General features: G+C 35.4%; 1 protein-coding gene across 3 annotated transcripts in view; it reads right to left on the reverse strand.

Annotated features, from left to right (window-relative positions):
• ARID2 (AT-rich interaction domain 2) overlaps positions 1-18,960 on the reverse strand; it is a 170,524-nt gene that overhangs the window by 17,284 nt on the left and 134,280 nt on the right. The gene's annotated exons all lie outside the window — the stretch shown is intronic.

Raw genomic sequence — 18,960 nt, forward strand, 5'->3', positions numbered from 1 at the left:
CAAAAATCATTGTAACTGACATATTTCATACCATTTATATTCATCTATATAAATACTTACCAAAAGTTTATTGTAAAACTATCATGGGTTCAAAGAATTAATATTAGTGTAGTGTGTTAAAGTGTCCACACTACCCAAAGCAATCTACAGAGTCAATGTAATCCCTATCAAAATTCCAATGGCATTTTTCATAGAAATAGAAAAAGCAAGCCTAAAATTTGTATGAAACCACAAAAGACCCCCAAAAGCCAAAGTAATCTTGAGAAACATGAAAAGCTGGAGGCATTATGTGCTGTGATCTCAAGCTATATTACAAAGCTATAGTAATCAAAACAGTATGGTATTGGCATAAAAACAGACACATAGATCTGTTCTGAAACAGAACAGAGAGCCCAGAAATAAACCCATATATAGTCAATTAATTTGTGATAAATATATGATAGAAAAAAAGACATTGTCTTCAATAAGCAGTATCGGTAACACTGGATAGCCACATGCAAAAGAATGAAACTGGACTGCTCTCTTATACCATACAAAAAAATTCACTCAGAATGGATTAAAGACTGGAATGTAAGGCCTGAAATCATAGAACGCCTAGAAGAAAACATAGGTGGTAAGCTCCCTGACATAGGCTTCAGCAATGATTTTGTAGATTTGACACCAAAAACAAAGCCGACGATAAGCAAAAATAAATAAGCAAAAATAAACAAGTGGGACCACATCAAACTAAAAAGCTTCTGCAAAGCAAAGGAAACAATCTACAAAATGAAAAGACAATGTACTGAATGGGAGAAAGTATTTACAAATCATATATCTGATAAGGTATTAATATCCAAAATATATAAAGAACTCATACAACTCAGCAGCAAAAACCCAAAAACTAAAAAACGGGTCAAGGTTCTAAATAGACATTTTTCCAAAGAAGACATACAGGTACATGAAAAAATGCTCAACATCACTAATCAAAACCACAAAGAGATATCACCTCACATCTGTGAAGATGACTACTATCAAAAACACAAGAAATAAGAAGTGTTTGTGAGGATATGGAAAAAACAAAACCCCTGCCCCTGTGCACTCTTGGTGAGAATGTAAATTGGTGTGGCCACTGTGGAAAACAATATAGAGGTTTCTCAAAATATTAAAAATAGAACTACCACATGATCCAGCAATTCCTGTTCTGGATATTTATCCAAATAAATGAAGACACTAACTTGAAAAGATATGTGCATCCCCATGTTCACTGCAGCATTACTTATAACAGCCAAGATACAGAAACCACCTAAGTGTCCATTGACAGATGAATGGAAAGAAAATGTGGTACACACACACATATACACACACAGAAATATTAGCCATAAAAAAAGAACAAAATCTTGCCATCTGAGACTACTTGGATGGACCTCAAGGGAATCACGCTAAGTGAAATTTGTCAGACAGAGACAGACAAATACCCTATGACCTCACTTAATATGTGGAAGCTGCAAAAAAGAAAAACAAAACAAGACAAACCCTCCTACTAAGCTCATCGGTAAAGAGAAGAGACTGGTGGTTGTCAGGGGCAGGAGATGGGAGGGCGGAATGTGAAATAGGTGAAGGAAGTCAAAAGGTACAAAATCCTAGTTATAAAATAAATAACTCATGGGGATGTCATTTTTTAAAAAGTTTACTGTGTAACTAAAATAAGTAAGTACATTTTTAGTTTTGGAATTTCTTTTACTTTTCAGTACTCATAATGCGATTTCATTAATATGAAATATATGACTGGAGTGCAAATAACTGTCACAAGAAAACAGTTCTTATTGTACTTTTAAGATTTTACCTAAATACTATTAATTTATTAATTGAAAAGTAAAATTGTTTACACACACACAGACACACAAACCAAAATCCAAATGTACTACTACTTGTCACTAGTCAAAATGGTATCTATTTTTAAACTATTTTGCAATACATTACATGAATCAAGTTTATTTACAATACACAAAATTGATGAATTCACCAGTCACAAGAAAGAAGGACGAAGTTAGTATTTCTTTAGATCAATTTAAATTACTAAATATACAAAACTCTGTGTGTGTGTGGTTTTAAGACAAGAATTTTTAAGTGCTCACTTTACCTGGCCAAGACAGAATCTACTATTTCCCTCTTACCTACTATGTTTCCCTTCATCCTAAGTCTATTTTCTCTTTATTCATCTAACTGTTCGAGTCATACAAACCAGTCTCTGACTGACTATGGTACAAGGTGAAGTTCTAAAATAGTGATGAAGTTGGCTACAGTGATCATATGAGGGTGGAGAGAAGTTAGGGATTCCAAATCCCCTAAGTGGAATATCTGGATTTAAAATGCTTAAATGTAATTTCAATGCAAAACAGTGAGTTTTCAGAACACTATGGATTTTTCTGAGATGGAGAAGAATAAGACATGAAGTGGGATGTCACTACTGTTTACAAGTGTGTCTAAACAATCTTCCTACTACCTTTCCATCAACAACCTACCCCAAGTCCCCCAAAACAAACAACATGTTCACTTAAAGAGATGAGAAAAATTCAAAAGAGCAACCAAATGAAAATAAAAATTCTCTGTGATCCAATTATCCAGACTGCTAACATTTTGGTATATATGCCTTAAGTCTTCTCTGTGTATATGTGTTTTTTAAACAAAACTGAGTCTGTTTTGTTTTTTTAATTGAAGTATAGTTGATGTACAATGTTGTGTTAGTTTCTGGTGTACAGCAAGTGATTCAGTTATACATATATTTATCCTTCCCCCATGCCCTTTCCCCTTTGGTAAACATAAGTTTGTTTTCTATGTCTGTGAGTCTAAGACTGGGTCTGTTACTGATACAATTTTATATACTGCTGCCACAGTATGGTTATATGGTGCCTTTGCACAAATTTAAAGAACACCTTCCTTAAGATTCTTTACTGCCATCTGCTGAAAAACTGCTGTAATAAATATATAATTTCTGGCATGTACCATCTGAAGGGTGCCTCCCCTCCTCCCCACACACAACCACAGGCAGACGAAATGGGCAAATAACATTTCTCTGAAACACATTTTACTTACTGTTAACCTAGCTTCCAGGGTGGCTGGGGGGCTTAAATGTGATGATACGTGTAAAATTATTTGGCAAACAGTATGCCAACAATAAATTATCATCACAATCGTTATTACTAGTAGTAGTCGTTGTAGTGGTGGCACTGGTAACCTCTTTTTTTTTAACCTTGCCCACCCGACTAATCATCTATTCTGAGATCTTTCCCACAACTATTCCCAAACTGTCAAGCTTTGATCAATAAAATTTAGCCCACCTCCAAGTTAATGGTCCCGATTATCAAGTGACTCTTACCATTACTCACAACTCATTTTATTAATTTCTGCTCCTAAAAACATTCCCCACAGAAACTGCTCCAAACTTTCACCTTTTGTTAAACACTGAACCTCAATCTTACTATTTTAGAGCTCATCTTCACCTGTATTAGTGTATAGGGACTTTCATATTTCTGAAGAAAAAAAAAAGATTACTGAAGGAACTTAAGTTACTCTATTAGAGCTTCCTTAACTTCCTTTTTCTATATAATAAATCTTCTGTCATTAATCATCTTTCCTTCCCTTGGATATTACCCAGAAGTAGTCACTGTTTTCAGAGTTAACTCCTTCACTTATACACTGGATTCTATTGTGTTCCTTCATAAACTACCCGTTCTTTTGCATCTTCTATCTTTTCCTTTCTACTGAATCTTATACTTAAGTGTAACAATATAAATGCTACTCCAACTAAAAACAATAGAGACAACACTTTTTCTTTGATCCTGTTACTTTCACAAAAGATAGAAACTAGATTTACAATATTTGACAAAGTGATACAAAATTTAATACCTAATACATTTATTATAGTAACTATATCTGATGCTTTTTTTCTCAGTCACTGGCCATCTTTCAAAGATATATATTATTTTCAATTACATCACCAGTACAATTTATAATGGCTAGTCCCCTGCTCATTACGTAAATAACTGCAGCTAAAGCTCAGGATTAGCTTTTATGCTTTCACTGAAATCCCTTTCAGCCAAATTCCTTTTTTCTTTTATCCTAGTGAAAAGCTGTTTGGTTAAACTAACAAGTTATTCACAGAAGGCTACTAGGTGCAAGTTTCCTGATTCCAACTCCCCTAAGCAAACAATGAAGGTTAAATCACTGTGTACCAAAACTTTTAAAAGCTAAAAACCATTACTTTATTGGTGTAATCTATACTGTGATTATTATTGTCACTTTTCCTACCATCAAACACTTCCTTAGGCATCATGAAAACGTAAGTGAAGTAAATGAAGCACACTTTTTCTACTACTTTAAGATTTCATTACTTAAAAGCCTGCAACCTATGCAAGGAGGTAATATATTAATAATATATTTTAAATGTTATGATATTTTAATAATTCACCATATGCAAAAGAACAGTTTAAAAGCAAACATCTGTATCTATGAAGCTAAGATTGTTTTCTTTGTCTTTAAAACATAACTAAAAGGGCTGAAAATAGCACTTCAGTTCAGGTAGTTTCATTTACAGTTTTCTTAATTGCTCAAGTTCTTGGCAGGCTATTTTTCTTTTATTCCATATCCCTCTTAATAGCCCTCCTCCTGCAAAAAAAAATTTAATTTGACTTAAAACACATGGGATATATATTTTATAAGAAAATTTTAGTTTAGAAGCAAGGTGTGCATTTAAATGTTAATAAATGCACATAAATGATATATCAAAAAATCTACACTGCAAATGTATTTTAGGTTTAAAAAAAGCTGTATTATTAGTTGTAGAACAATTACCTTTTACTTCAACCCTTGACATCTAGTTGTTTTACATAGATAATATTCTATGGCAAAAGAAATGTCAAAGGTACACATTATTTGTATTTAAAGATTTAGTAAAAAGCTGCTAAAACTTGGAGGTGGGGGAAGCCCAAACCAACAACCTTGCTGGGAGACTAAACCCAATTTTATTATATCCAGTTGTTAAAGTTCAAAATATAAAAAAAGACAACTACTGGGAATTCCCTGGCGTTCCAGTGGTTAGGACTCCGAGCTTCCACTGCAGGGTGCACGGACTCGACTCCTGGTCAGGGAACTAAGATCCCACAAGCCACGCAGCACGGCCAAAAAAAAAAAAAAAAAAAAAAAAAAAAAAAGACAGCTATTAAAAGAAATTAGTTTATTGCTTTAATATAGGACTAAAAATTACAAATGCAAACTGGACAGCCCAAAATCAGTACTTGTGTTCTTGGAAACTAAATGTTGCTGTTGCTACAGAAATGAATTCTCCACTCTCAGCTCCTTTGCCCCAGTCAGTCCAGATTCAAAGCCACAGATAGGAACGACTGACTGACTGGCTTAGCTACCAGAGGCAATGAGGAAGGAAGCAAGTATCTGGCCTATCGTCCTGCCTCCCAGTAACAATTTATGGGAAATATGTCAACCGAGGAAGGGGGTTCCCAAAGGAGGACAGCCAAAACCAACTGCCTTTGGCTCTGCCTCCTTTCCTCCTAATAAGTAATAATATCAATAATATTATAATAAAATATTAATAAAAGTAGTAATATTACTAAAAACTAACAGAGGAAAGGATTTCTGTATTTGCTCTTTGATCCTCTAGCACCAACTCCTACTAACCTACTGTTCTGTGATGCAGTCACATATTTTACATAGCAAAACAGACAACATATTCTCAGGGATCTTGTTTAAATATGTTTTTAAAATGTGAACCCTCTTGGGCTTCCCTGGTGGCGCAGTGGTTGAGAGTCTGCCTGCCGATGCAGGGGACACGGGTTCGTGCCCCGGTCTGGGAGGATCCCACATACCACGAAGTGGCTGGGCCTGTAAGCCATGGCCGCTGAGCCTGCGTGTCTAGAGCCTGTGCTCCGCAACGGGAGAGGCCACAACAGTGAGAGGCCCGCATACAGAAAAAAAAAAAAAAGAAAAGAAAAAACAAATGTGAACCCTGCACTAAAAGCTGAATATGGGCTAAAATAATAGTTATTTGAAAAGTAGTATGGAAGTATATTTGCACAATTTAGGCATTACAATAATGTTATGCTTAATAAACTAAACATAAGCTTGGAGATAAAAATGAATGGTGATGTGTGTATTCGTGTGTTTTTAATGAGATAAATAAAGCACACAAATAAATTTGAGACTTTGGATACTTGCCTGAATTTCTTGAACGCTATGGCAGTATACTACCTCACACTGTTCTTGACAAAGCTGCACACAGTGTAAAGTACCTGAACTTCTGTTTGCTCAGGGCTTATTATGTATCTGGCATATTCACACACATCATGTTATTTGAATTCTATGATGGCTCTCTGAAGAGGGCAAAACTATCCCCACTATACTGCTGAGGAAACAAGCTTTCAAGCTTTCTATAACTTTCTAGAGCCACAGAACTATGTGGCAAGAGCTGGGATTTGAAACCAGATATGTCTAACACTAAAGATCTGATTTTTTTCTACTATACTAGAATACATAATTGTTTACTTGGATAATATGTATACATTCATTACTTGGTAAAAACTGAGGCACTATACTTTTATACACAGTATCTATTATGCTATAAATTTTTTCTGTTTTTAAAATGTTGGCAAATTCTGAAAGCATGCTAGGCTTGAGATTAGCATTGGTACATAATTCTCCTTATTTTGTACGCAGTTTCCAAAGAATAAATAAAGAATCTACAGGCTAGATTCTCACCCCAAGAAATTATTTTCCCAAATATTTTAAGTAACAATGAAAAGGACTTCAACACAATTTGGCAAATTTGTCTCATGGTATATAACTTTTTGCTTTCAGGTACCATCTTTAAGTAGTCTTCGGTATTCAGTGTTTGGAAGAAGGAAGCAAGGTAAAAAACAAGCAAACAAAAGAAAACAAAAATAAAAAACAAACCAAAAAACAATTCTGTCATCAACTGTGGAGGAAATTGGGACTTTTCCTAATAATACTTTTTTATTTACGGCAGGTCAGTAGTTAAGGAACACAAGGAACACATACTCCTCAAACTGTTACCAAAAAGACTATTACATGAAATTAATCTTACATTTATAAAGGCTTATTAGTTGTATTAGCAAAATACCCAGTGATTCTAGAGCTTTTACATAAAATGCAAATGATTTTATAAATATAAAAATAGCACAATGATGAACTATTATCTTGATGGTTGAAAAGACACAATGCCAACAAACTAGGTCAGCAAAGAACTGTTGACTACATAATCAATCTAGTTAATCTTCATTCAATTAATGCACTCAACAAATATTAATTAAAAGCCTTTTATGTGCCAGATATTGTACTAATGTGAAAAAACTTCCAGAAGCCAAAGCATCAACCCTCTGAAGATATCTTCTGGTTTTATGACCACAAAATTCTGACAAAAGATGCTATAAAATGAATTTCATTCTCCTATTCCATGTAACCCATCCTGTTGATCAATCTTATTGATTAATTTCAACTTAAACTGGCAACTTAACTAGAAGTAGGCAGTCATTGATGAAGGCACAGTAGCATGAATTAGAAATTTCCACTCTGGATATCTTACTTGTCAAATATTTTCAAATAATCAAGATGGCAGTTTCGTATACCACACTCAACGGGTCTTTAGATACTTCTTTACAGTAAATAAAATATATAAAAATGCCATCAGTTTTGGTTTATGTCAATTTTTTAATTTTACTATTAAAAATGACTACAATATTTTTGAAATTTCAATTACTAGAAGAAATTAAAGATTTACCATAAATTTTGGATGATATTTCTAGACAAAGTAGAAGCACCTTTACTGAGAATACAAATTCTAGTACCTAAAGGTTTTTATAAGTTTTTATTCATTCGTAGCATAGAGTGAGGCTGGTTATTATTTTCTATTATTTCCCATGAGACCAACAGTTATTTAAACCTCACCTTGATACAAAAATATTATTCAGACTTGTATAGTAGGAGTAATAAAACCTATGTTAGAATCTTTAGGAGGAACTACAACTGTATAAGGTTCAGTAGGAACCCAGTAATTTGAACCTCAGCATCACCTGAGTAGATTTCAGGGTGGTCAGGGAATATTGATTTTATTAGTACAAATAATACTCCCTGGTTCCTAGACAGAAGTTTCCCTGTTGGAAATGTTTGTTTAGAATAAATTTGAGATCCTTTACATTTCTTGTTTGACCTTTAATGATGGAATTCTAAATAGAAAAACAACATAGACTATGTTCCTCCCAAAGGGAGAATAATTTTCACCTTTTCAGTAGCAATTATTAACTAGATATCTATGAGGAAAAGCATATTCTAAAAACGTGGCTTTCAAATATCTTTATAGCAGTAGAACCCGTTGTGCAAACAAAATATGACTTAAAACCCCTATACATAAGGCAAAAAGCAGAGATCCTATTGTTGAGGTAAGTTGGAGGGGCTCTCTCAAATTTCTCCTTTATCCCGACACTGCCCATTCAAAGAACACTGTGGCCAAGAAACATAGTACTGAAAACAATGAACGTATATTCCTGGCTACCCAGAGGTATTGAGTGCTTTCGCCAACTACATAGAATTTAAAAAGCAGTTCATAGGTGTTTTTTATTACAGGGAATTTTGGGGGTATCCTTTCTTTGAAAAAAAAAAAAAGACAAAATATAATCATACATTGTTTATGTATTTCAATTATAAACTGATGTAACGTCATGCTGACAATATATTAGTAAGAATAAAGATAAGAATAAGGACCTCTAGTTTCTGCTCATACACATAAAGAGCTTGGAAGTTGTCACTCCCATCCTCAGAACAAGAAAAAAGCTGAACAAAATGAAAATTAACAACTCTTCTTAAAATATCAGAGAACTGAGGTCACAAGGCAAACTCTTTCCCTGAAAACTAGACAGACAGTTGAATACAGAGAAACACAAAAAACTGCTTAAGTCAGTAACTGGTAGGAATACTGAAGCAGGAATTGATGGAGACCCAGTATGGACTATCTTGAAAGGCAAAAAATCCTGAAGGGCCAGTCTCTGGGGAAAGCCCACACTTTGGTGAGTTTTATTTCCAGGAACCATAGCAGGTTCTCACGGTGAAGATGAGAACAACTCCCTAGCACTTCCAACAGGGAGAGTGAGAAAGTAACATTTTAAAATATGCCCAGGTTGCTCTTTTCTCCTTAATTAAGGCCTGCTCTCCAGAAAAATTACTTTACCAGAGCCTAATCTGACCAAGGGGAAGAGCAATCAGAAAACTTGAGCCCCTTTAGACTCCCTGTCTCATATAAAGGGAGAAAAATAAAGGCTAAGAAACTCTTCTCAAAGTCATAGCCCCTAGACTAAATCCACTTAAAAAAAAAAAAAAGGTGAAATTTAATCATGAGATTATAGAATGCTTCCCCTCCCCAATACCTTATCAGCACATCAACAGTGCTCCGGTATAGTGACTGTGGATTACAAGGGAGAGAACTGTAAGTAAGATACAGACTCTATTTTAAAAGGAGAATCTAAGGAAACCCAAACACAAGTGCAAACATTAAACACAGCATAACTCCTTGCTAGATAAACATTAAACTCACACTAAAGGTCTATTTACCTCAGTTCCTATTAACTGATACATGTCCAGCTTTTAACAAAAACTTATAAGGCATGCTAGGTGTTAAAACAAAACAAAACAAAAACCACAGACTTAAGATACAATATAAGCATCAGAGCCAGATTCAGACATGGCAGAGATTTTGGAATTATCATCCTGGGAATTTAAAATGATTATGGTTAATATGCTAAGGCTCTAATGAAAAAAGCTGTAATATGTAAGAAGAGAATGTAAGCAGAGAAATGAAGATACTAAGAATCAAAAGGAAATGCTAGAAATTAAAAAAAAAAACTAACAAATAAAGGATGCCTTTGATAAAATCATCAGTAGACAGCACATGGCAAAAGAAAGAACTGGTGAGCTTGAAGATATGTCAATAGAAACTTCCCAAACTGAAGAATATAGACAAAAAAGAATGAAAAAAAGGGAAACAGAACATCCAAGAACTGGGAGACAACTACAAGAGATGTAACATATGTATACTGGGAATGGCAGAAAGAGGAAAGAGAGAAAAAAACAGAAGAAATATTTGAAATAAGAATGGCTGAGAATTTGCCAAAATTAATGACACACCAAACCACAGATCTAGGAAACTCAGAGAACATCAGGTAGGATAAATGTAAAAAACTACACTTAAGCATATCATATTCAAACTGCTAAAAACCAAGGACAAAATATCTTGAAAGAAGACAGAGGGGAAAAAAAACACCTTACTGATAGAAGAACAAGGATAAGATTATACTGGATGTCTCTTGAGAAACCCTGAAAGCAAAAAGAGTAGAGTGAAATATTTATAAAGTATTGAAAGCAAAAGACTCACCAACCTAGAATTTTGTGCCCACAAACTGCCTTTCAAAAGTGAAGGAGAAATAAATACTTTCTCAAACAAACAAAAACTGAGTGCATTTGCACAGTAGACCTGCCTACAAGAAATGTTAAAAGAAGTTCTTTAGAGACAAAGAAAGTGGTAGAGGTCAAAAATTCAGCTCTATATAAAGAAAGGAAGGGTGTTAGAGAAGAAACAAATGGAGGTAAAATATTTTATACTTCTTATTCTTAACTGATTATAATAGAGGAATGTTTGTTCAAAATAATAGGAACAGGGCTTCCCTGGTGGCGCAGTGGTTGAGAGTCCGCCTGCCAATGCAGGGGACAGGGGTTCGTGCCCCGGTCCAGGAAGATCCCACATGCTGCGGAGCGGCTAGGCCCGTGAGCCATGGCCGCTGAGCCTGCGCATCCAGAGCCTGTGCTCCACAACGGGAGAGGCCACAACAGTGAGAGGCCCGTGTACCACAAAAAAAATATAATAATAATAATAATATTAGGAACAATATATTTGGTGATTATAGCTTTTGGATAAGTAAAATGAATGACAGCAATGGCATAACGGACACGAGGAAAGAAGAATACTCTGTTACAAGGTACCTAAAATATCCATGAAGCCATATATTATTGTTTGACAGTGGACTTAGAGTAGCTGTAAATATATATTTCAAACTCTAGGACAACCATAAAAAATTTTCAAAGAAGTATAATTGGTATGGTAAGAGAGAGGAGAAAATGGAACCATATAAAGTACTCAATCAAAACCAAAAAAGCAGAATAACATGGGCAGACGAAAGAAACAAAAGCAAGTGAGTAAATAGAAGACATTTACAAATACACTAGACATTAATACAACTGCATCAATAATCACTTTAAATATGACTGGTCTCAGTACACTAATTAAAAGACAAAGACTGGCAGAGTAAATAGAAAACAATGTGTGGTTAAATAAAAAAACAGAGATAGACTAAAAGTAAAGGGAAGGAAAAATATGTACCATGCTAACACTAATCAAAAGAAAGCTGGATTAATTACATTAATTTCAGAAAAAACAGACTTGAGAACAAGGATATTACGAGGGACATTATTACATAACAGTAAGGAGGTCAATTCTTCACAAAGACAATTCTTAAGGTATGTAATCCTAACACAAGGTGCATCAAAACATGAGGCAAAATCTGAAAGAACTGCAAGGAGAAATAGACAAATCCATCGTTATACTTGGAGACTTCCACACACCTCTATCAGTAATTGACAGCTCCAGCAGGCAGAAAATCAGTAAGGATGTAGTTGAATTAAACAGCACCATCAATCAGTTGGATCTAATTGACATTTATATAATACTTCACCCAACAATAGCAGAAAATACATTTTTTTTCATGCTTACATGAACATTCACCAAGATAGACCACATTCTGGGATAGAAAACATACCTGAACAAATTTAAAAGAATAGAAACTGTAAAAAGTATGCTTTAAGATCACAGTGGAATTAAACTAGAAATCTCTAACAAAAAGATAGCTGAAATATCCCCAAATATTTGGAGATCAAACAACAAACTTCTAAAATATTCTAACTAAATGAAAATGAAAATACAACTTATCGAAGTTTGTGGGCTATACCTAATGCAGTATACAAAGGGGAAGTTATAGCATTAAATGTATGTATTAGAAAAGACTATCTAAAATCAATAATCTAAGCTTCCATCTTAGGAAACTAGAGAAAGAAGAGCAGTGTAAACTCATAGCAAGCAAAAGAAAAGAAAGAATAAAAATCAGAGCAGAAATCAATTAAATGAAAACAGGGAATCAAGAAAGAAAATCAAAACCAAAAGCTGGAAGAGATAAACCTCTAGCCAGCTTAAAAAAGAAAAAATGAGCAAAAACACAAATTACTAATACCAGAAATAAGAGGGGAGCTCTAGCTACTGACCCCACAGATATTAAAAGGATAATAAAGGAATATTATAAATAACTTTATGCCACAAATTTGGTAACTTAGATGAAGTGGATCAATAAAAGACACAATCTGCCAAAACTCACACAAGGATTAGTAGATAACCTGAATAAGTCTGTAATTATTAAAGAAACTGAATCAATAATTAATAACCTTCCAAAAAAAAAAAAAACAAAAAACAAAAAAACGCACTAGGCCAAGATGGTTTCACTGCTGAATTTAAGGTAGAAATGATACCAATTCTCTATGATGACTACAAGAAAATGGAAGCAGAGTGAATACTTCCTAATTCATTCTATGAGGCATTACCCTAGTATTAAACTCACACAAAGATAGAAAAACTACAGACTAGTATCTCTCATGAACATAGATGTAAAAATCATCAAGAAAAACATTCACAAATCAAAGCAAACAATGTATAAAAAGAACTATATACTAATGAAGAATGATGCACTTTTTCACTGTGGGCCCCCCTACCCTGCTCTACTCCCTTGCTGAGCCACTGAGGCCAATTGTGAGAGCACTGAATAAATATCTTGAGCAAAGCTGGGAAAAAATTTATTTTTTTTATTTATTTATTCCAGGTATGGAAGGCTGGTTCAATATTCAAAAATTAATTGATGTAATCCATCACATCAATAGCCTAAAGAAGAAAAATCATAGGATTATATCAATAGATGTACAAAAAGCATTTGACAAAATCTAACACCCATGGCTTACTAGGAACTTGGCGAACAGCCCAATTAAAAAATGAATTAGGGGCTTCCCTGGTGGTGCACTGGTTGAGAATCTGCCTGCCAATGCAGGGGACACAGGTTCGAGCCCTGGTCTGGGAAGATCCCACATGCCACGGAGCAACTAGGCCCGTGCGCCACAACTACTGAGCCTGTGAGTCTGGAGCCTGTGCTCCACGACAAGAGAGGCTGCGATAGTGAGAGGCCCGCGCACCGTGATGAAGTGTGGTCCCTGCTCGCCGCAACTAGAGAAAGCCCTTGCCCAGAAACGAAGACCCAAAACAGCCAAAAAAACCCATAAAACAAAAAAAACCCAAAAAACCGAAAAAAAAATGAATTAAATCTAAATAGGCACCAAAGAAGATATACAGATGGTAAATAAGTATATGAAAAGATGCTCAACATCTTTTGTCCTTAAGGAAATACAAATTAAAACAGAGATACAGAATGGCTAAAATTGAAAAAAACTGACAATATCAAATGCTGACGATGATGTGGAGCAAGAGGAACTCTCATTCATTGCTGGTGGGAATGCAAAATGGCAGAGCCACTTTGGAAAGCAGTATGACGGTACCTTACAATGCTAAACATAGGCTTACCATATGATCAAGCAATTGTAATCCTAAATATTTGCCCAAATTAGTTGAAAAAGTATGTCCACACAAAAACCTGCATACAAATGTTTATAGTGGCTTTATTTATAATTGTCCAAAACCAAAAGCTACCAAAATGTCCTTCTATAGTTGAATGGATAAGCAAACTGGTACATCCAAACAATGGAAGATTATTCAGCAATAAAAATAAGCTATCAAGCCACAAAAGACATGGAGGAACCTTAAACACATATTGCTTAGTGAAAGAAGCCAGTCTGAAAAGGCTACATACCGTATGATTCCAACTATATGACACTCTGGAAAAGGAAAAACCATACACAGATAGTTAAAGAAAAAAGAAAAGAAAAGAAAAGAAAGAAAAAATCAATGGTTAGCAGGGTTTAGGAAGGGAGGCAGTAGGGACAAATGAATAGGTGAAGCATAGCAGATTTTCAGGGTGGTAATAGTATTCTGTAAGATAATATAATGGTGGATGCATGATATCATGCATGGTCAAAATCCACAGAAGTTATAACACAAAGAGTGAATCCTAATGGAAACTATGGACTTAGTTAATAATAATGTATAAATACTACTCATCAATCACAACATATGTACCACACGAATTCAAGTGTTAATATTAGGAGAAACTGCACAGGGAAGAGGGAGTATATGAGAACTCTGCATTACTAGCTCAACATTTTTATAAATCTAAAACTGCTCTAAAAATTGTCTATTAAATTTTTTTGAAGAAATAAGATAAATATTACCACTCTACTATTATATAACTGTTTACTTTATTTTATACTTTATTTTATTTTACTTTATCTACTTTTTTTTCCTTCCTTCCCTCCTTCCTCTCTCCCTCCCTCTCTCCTTCCCTCCCTCCTTTCTTTCTCTCTCTCTCCTCTCTCGCTCTCTCCCTCCCTCCCTCCCTCTCCCTCTCCCTCTCTCTCTTTCTTTCTTTCTTTCTTCTACCAATTATTTCTTTCTACTTTTTCTCCCTTTTATTCTGAGCCGTGTGGATGAAAGGCTCTTGGTGCTGCAGCCAGAAGTCTGTGCTGTGCCTCTGAGGTGGGAGAGCCAACTTCAGGACACTGGCCCACAAGAGACCTCCCAGCTCCACATAATATCGAATGGCGAAAATCTCCCAGAGATCTCCATCTCAACACCAGCAGCCAGCTTCACTCAACGACCAGCAAGCTACAGTGCTGGACACCCTATGCCAAACAACTAGCAAGACAGCAACACAACCCCATCCATTAGCAGAGAGGCTGCCTAAAATCATAGTAAGTCCACAGATACCCCCTAATACACCAACAGACGTGGACTTGCCCACCAGAAAGACAAGATCTAGCCTCATCCACCAGAACACAGGCACTAGTCCCCTCCACCAGGAAGCCTACACAACCCACTGAACCAACCTTAGCCACTGGGGACAGACACCAAAAACAACGGGAACTACGAACCAGCAGCCTGCAAAAAGGAGACCCCAAACACAGTAAGATAAGCAAAATGAGAAGAAAGAAAAACACACAGCAGTTGAAGGAGCAAGATAAAAACCCACCAGATCTAACAAATGAAGAGGAAACAGGCAGTCTACCTGAAAAAGAATTCAGAATAATGATAGTAAAGATGATCCAAAATCTTGGAAATAGAATAGACAAAATGCAAGAAACATTTAACAAGGACCTAGAAGAACTAAAGATGAAACAAGCAACGATGAATAACACAATAAATGAAATTAAAAGTACTCTAGATGGGATCAATAGCAGAATAACTGAGGCAGAAGAACGGATAAGTGACCTGGAAGATAAAATAGTGGAAATCACTACTGCAGAGCAGAATAAAGAAAAAAGAATGAAAAGAACTGAGGACAGTCTCAGAGACCTCTGGGACAACATTAAACGCACCAACATTCGAATTATAAGGGTTCCAGAAGAAGAAGAGAAAAAGAAAGGGACTGAGAAAATATTTGAAGAGATTATAGTTGAAAACTTCCCTAATATGGGAAAGGAAATAGTTAATCAACTCCAGGAAGCACAGAGAGTCCCATACAGGATAAATCCAAGGAGAAATACACCAAGACACATATTAATCAAACTGTCAAAAATTAAACACAAAGAAAACATATTAAAAGCAGCAAGGGAAAAACAACAAATAACACACAAGGGAATCCCCATAAGGTTAACTGCTGATCTTTCAACAGAAACTCTGCAAGCCAGAAGGGACTGGCAGGACATATTTAAAGTGATGAAGGAGAAAAACCTGCAACCAAGATTACTCTACCCAGCAAGGATCTCATTCAGATTTGATGGAGAAATTAAAACCTTTAGCGACACGCAAAAGCTGAGAGAGTTCAGCACCAGCAAACCAGCTTTACAACAAATACTAAAGGAACTTCTCTAGGCAAGAAACACAAGAGAAGGAAAAGACCTACAATAACGAACCCAAAACAATTAAGAAAATGGGAATAGGAACATACATATCGATAATTACCTTAAATGTAAATGGACTAAATGCTCCCATGAAAAGACACAGATTGGCTGAATGGATACAAAAACAAGACCCATCTATATGCTGTCTACAAGAGACCCACTTCAGACCTGGAGACACATACAAACTGAAAGTAAGGGGATGGAAAAAGATATTCCATGCAAATGGAAACCAAAAGAAAGCTGGAGTAGCAATTCTCATATCAGACAAAATAGACTTTAAAATAAAGACTATCAGTAGAGACAAAGAAGGATACTACATAATGATCAAGGGATCGATCCAAGAAGAAGATATAACAATTTTAAATATTTATGCACCCAACATAGGAGCACCTCAATACATAAGGCAAATACTAACAGCCATAAAAGGGTTAGAAACACATTCATAGTAGGGGACTTTAACACCCTACTTTCACCAATGGACAGATCATCCAAAATGAAAATAAATAAGGAAACACAAGCTTTAAATGATACATTCAACAAGATGGACTTAACTGATTTTTATAGGACATTCCAACCAAAAACAACGGAATACAAATTTTTCTCAAGGGCTCATGGAACATTCTCCAGGATATATCACATCTTGGGTCACAAATCAAGCCTTGGTAAATTTAAGAAAATTGAAATTGTATCAAGTATCTTTTCCGACCACAACGCTACGAGACTAGATGAATTACAGGAAATGATCTGTAAAAAATACAAACACATGGAGGCTAAACAATACACTACTTAATAATGAAGTGATCACTGAAGAAATCAAAGAGGAAATCAGAAAGTACCTAGAAACAAATGACAATGGAGACACGACGACCCAAAACCTATGGGATGCAGCAAAAGCAGTTCTAAGAGGTAAGTTTATAGCAGTACAATCTTACCTTAAGAAACAGGAAACATCTCGAATAAACAACCTAACCTTGCACCTAAAGCAATTAGAGAGAGAAGAACAAAAAAACCCCAAAGTTAGCAGAAGAAAAGAAATCATAAAAATCGGATCAGAAATAAATGAAAAAGTAATGATGGAAACGATAGCAAAGATCAATAAAACGAAAAGCTGGTTCTTTGAGAAGATAAAATAGATAAACCATTAGCCAGACTCATCAAGAAAAAAAGGGAGAAGACTCAAATCAATAGAATTAGAAATGAAAAAGGAGAAGTAACAACTGACACTGCAGAAATACAAACGATCATGAGTGATTACTACAAGCAACTCTATGCCAATAAAATGGACAACCTGGAAGAAATGGACAAATTCTTAGAAATGCACAACCTGCCAAGACTGAATCAGGAAGAAATAGAAAATATGAACAGACCAATCACAAGCACTGAAATTGAAACTGTGATTAAAAATCTTCCAACAAACAAAAGCCCAGGACCAGATGGCATCACAGGCGAATTCTATCAAACATTTAGGGAAGAGCTAACACCTATGCTTCTCACACTCTTCCAACATATAGCAGAGGGAGGAACACTGCCAAATTCATTCTACGAGGCCACCATCACCTTGATACCAAAACCAGACAAGGATGTAACAAAGAAGGAAAACTACAGTCCAATATCACTGATAAACACAGATGCAAAAATCCTCAGCAAAATACTAGCAAACAGAATCCAACAGCACACTAAAAGGATCATACACCATGATCAAGTGGGGTTTATTCCAGAAATGCAAGAATTCTTCAATATACGCAAATCAGTCAATGTGATACACCATATTAACAAACTGAAGGAAAAAAACCATATGATCATCTCAATAGATGCAGAGAAAGCTTTTGTCCAAATTCAACACCCATTTATGATAAAAACCCTGCAGAAAGTAGGCCTAGAGGGAACTTTCCTCAACATAGTAAGGGCCATATATGATAAACCCGCAGCCAACATCGTCCTCAATGGTGAAAAACTGAAAGCATTTCCACTAAGATCAGGAACAAGACAAGGTTGCCCACTCTCACCACTCTTATTCAACATAGTTTTGGAAGTTTTAGCCACAGCAATCAGAGAAGAAAAGGAAATAAAAGGAATTCAAATCGGAAAAGAAGAAGTAAAGCTGTCACTGTTTGCAGATGACATGATACTATACATAAAGAATCATAAAGATGCTACCAGAAAACTACTAGACTTAATCAATGAATTTGGTAAAGTAGCAGGATAAAAAATTAATGCACAGAAATCTGGCATTCCTATACACTAATAATGAAAAATCTGAAAGTGAAATCAAGAAAACACTCTCATTTACCATTGCAAAGAAAGAATAAAATATCTAGGAATAAACCTACCCAAGGAGACAAAAGACGTGTATGCAGAAAATTATAAGACACTGATGAAAGAAATTAAAGATGATACAAATAGATGGAGAGATATACCATGTTCTTGGATTGGAAGAATCAACATTGTGAAAATGACTGTACTACCCAAAGCAATCTACAGATTCAATGCAATCCCTATCAAACTACCACTGGCATTTTTCACAGAACTAGAACAAAAAATTTCACAGTTTGTATGGAAACACAAAAGACCCCAAATAGCCAAAGCAATCTTGAGAACAAAAAACGGAGCTGGAGGAATCAGGCTCCCTGACTTCAGACTATACTACAAAGCTACAGTAATCAAGACAGTATGGTACCAGCACAAAAACAGAAATATAGATCAATGGAACAGGATAGAAAGCCCAGAGATAAACCCACGCACATATGGTCACCTTATGTTTGATAAAGGAGGCAGCAATGTATAGTGGAGAAAGGACAGCCTCTT

The sequence above is a fragment of the Aethalodelphis obliquidens genome, unplaced genomic scaffold (assembly GCF_003676395.1).
Source record: "Aethalodelphis obliquidens isolate GAN/ISIS:26980383/991018 unplaced genomic scaffold, ASM367639v1 scaffold84, whole genome shotgun sequence".
In the NCBI taxonomy this organism is placed as follows: domain Eukaryota; kingdom Metazoa; phylum Chordata; class Mammalia; order Artiodactyla; family Delphinidae; genus Aethalodelphis; species Aethalodelphis obliquidens.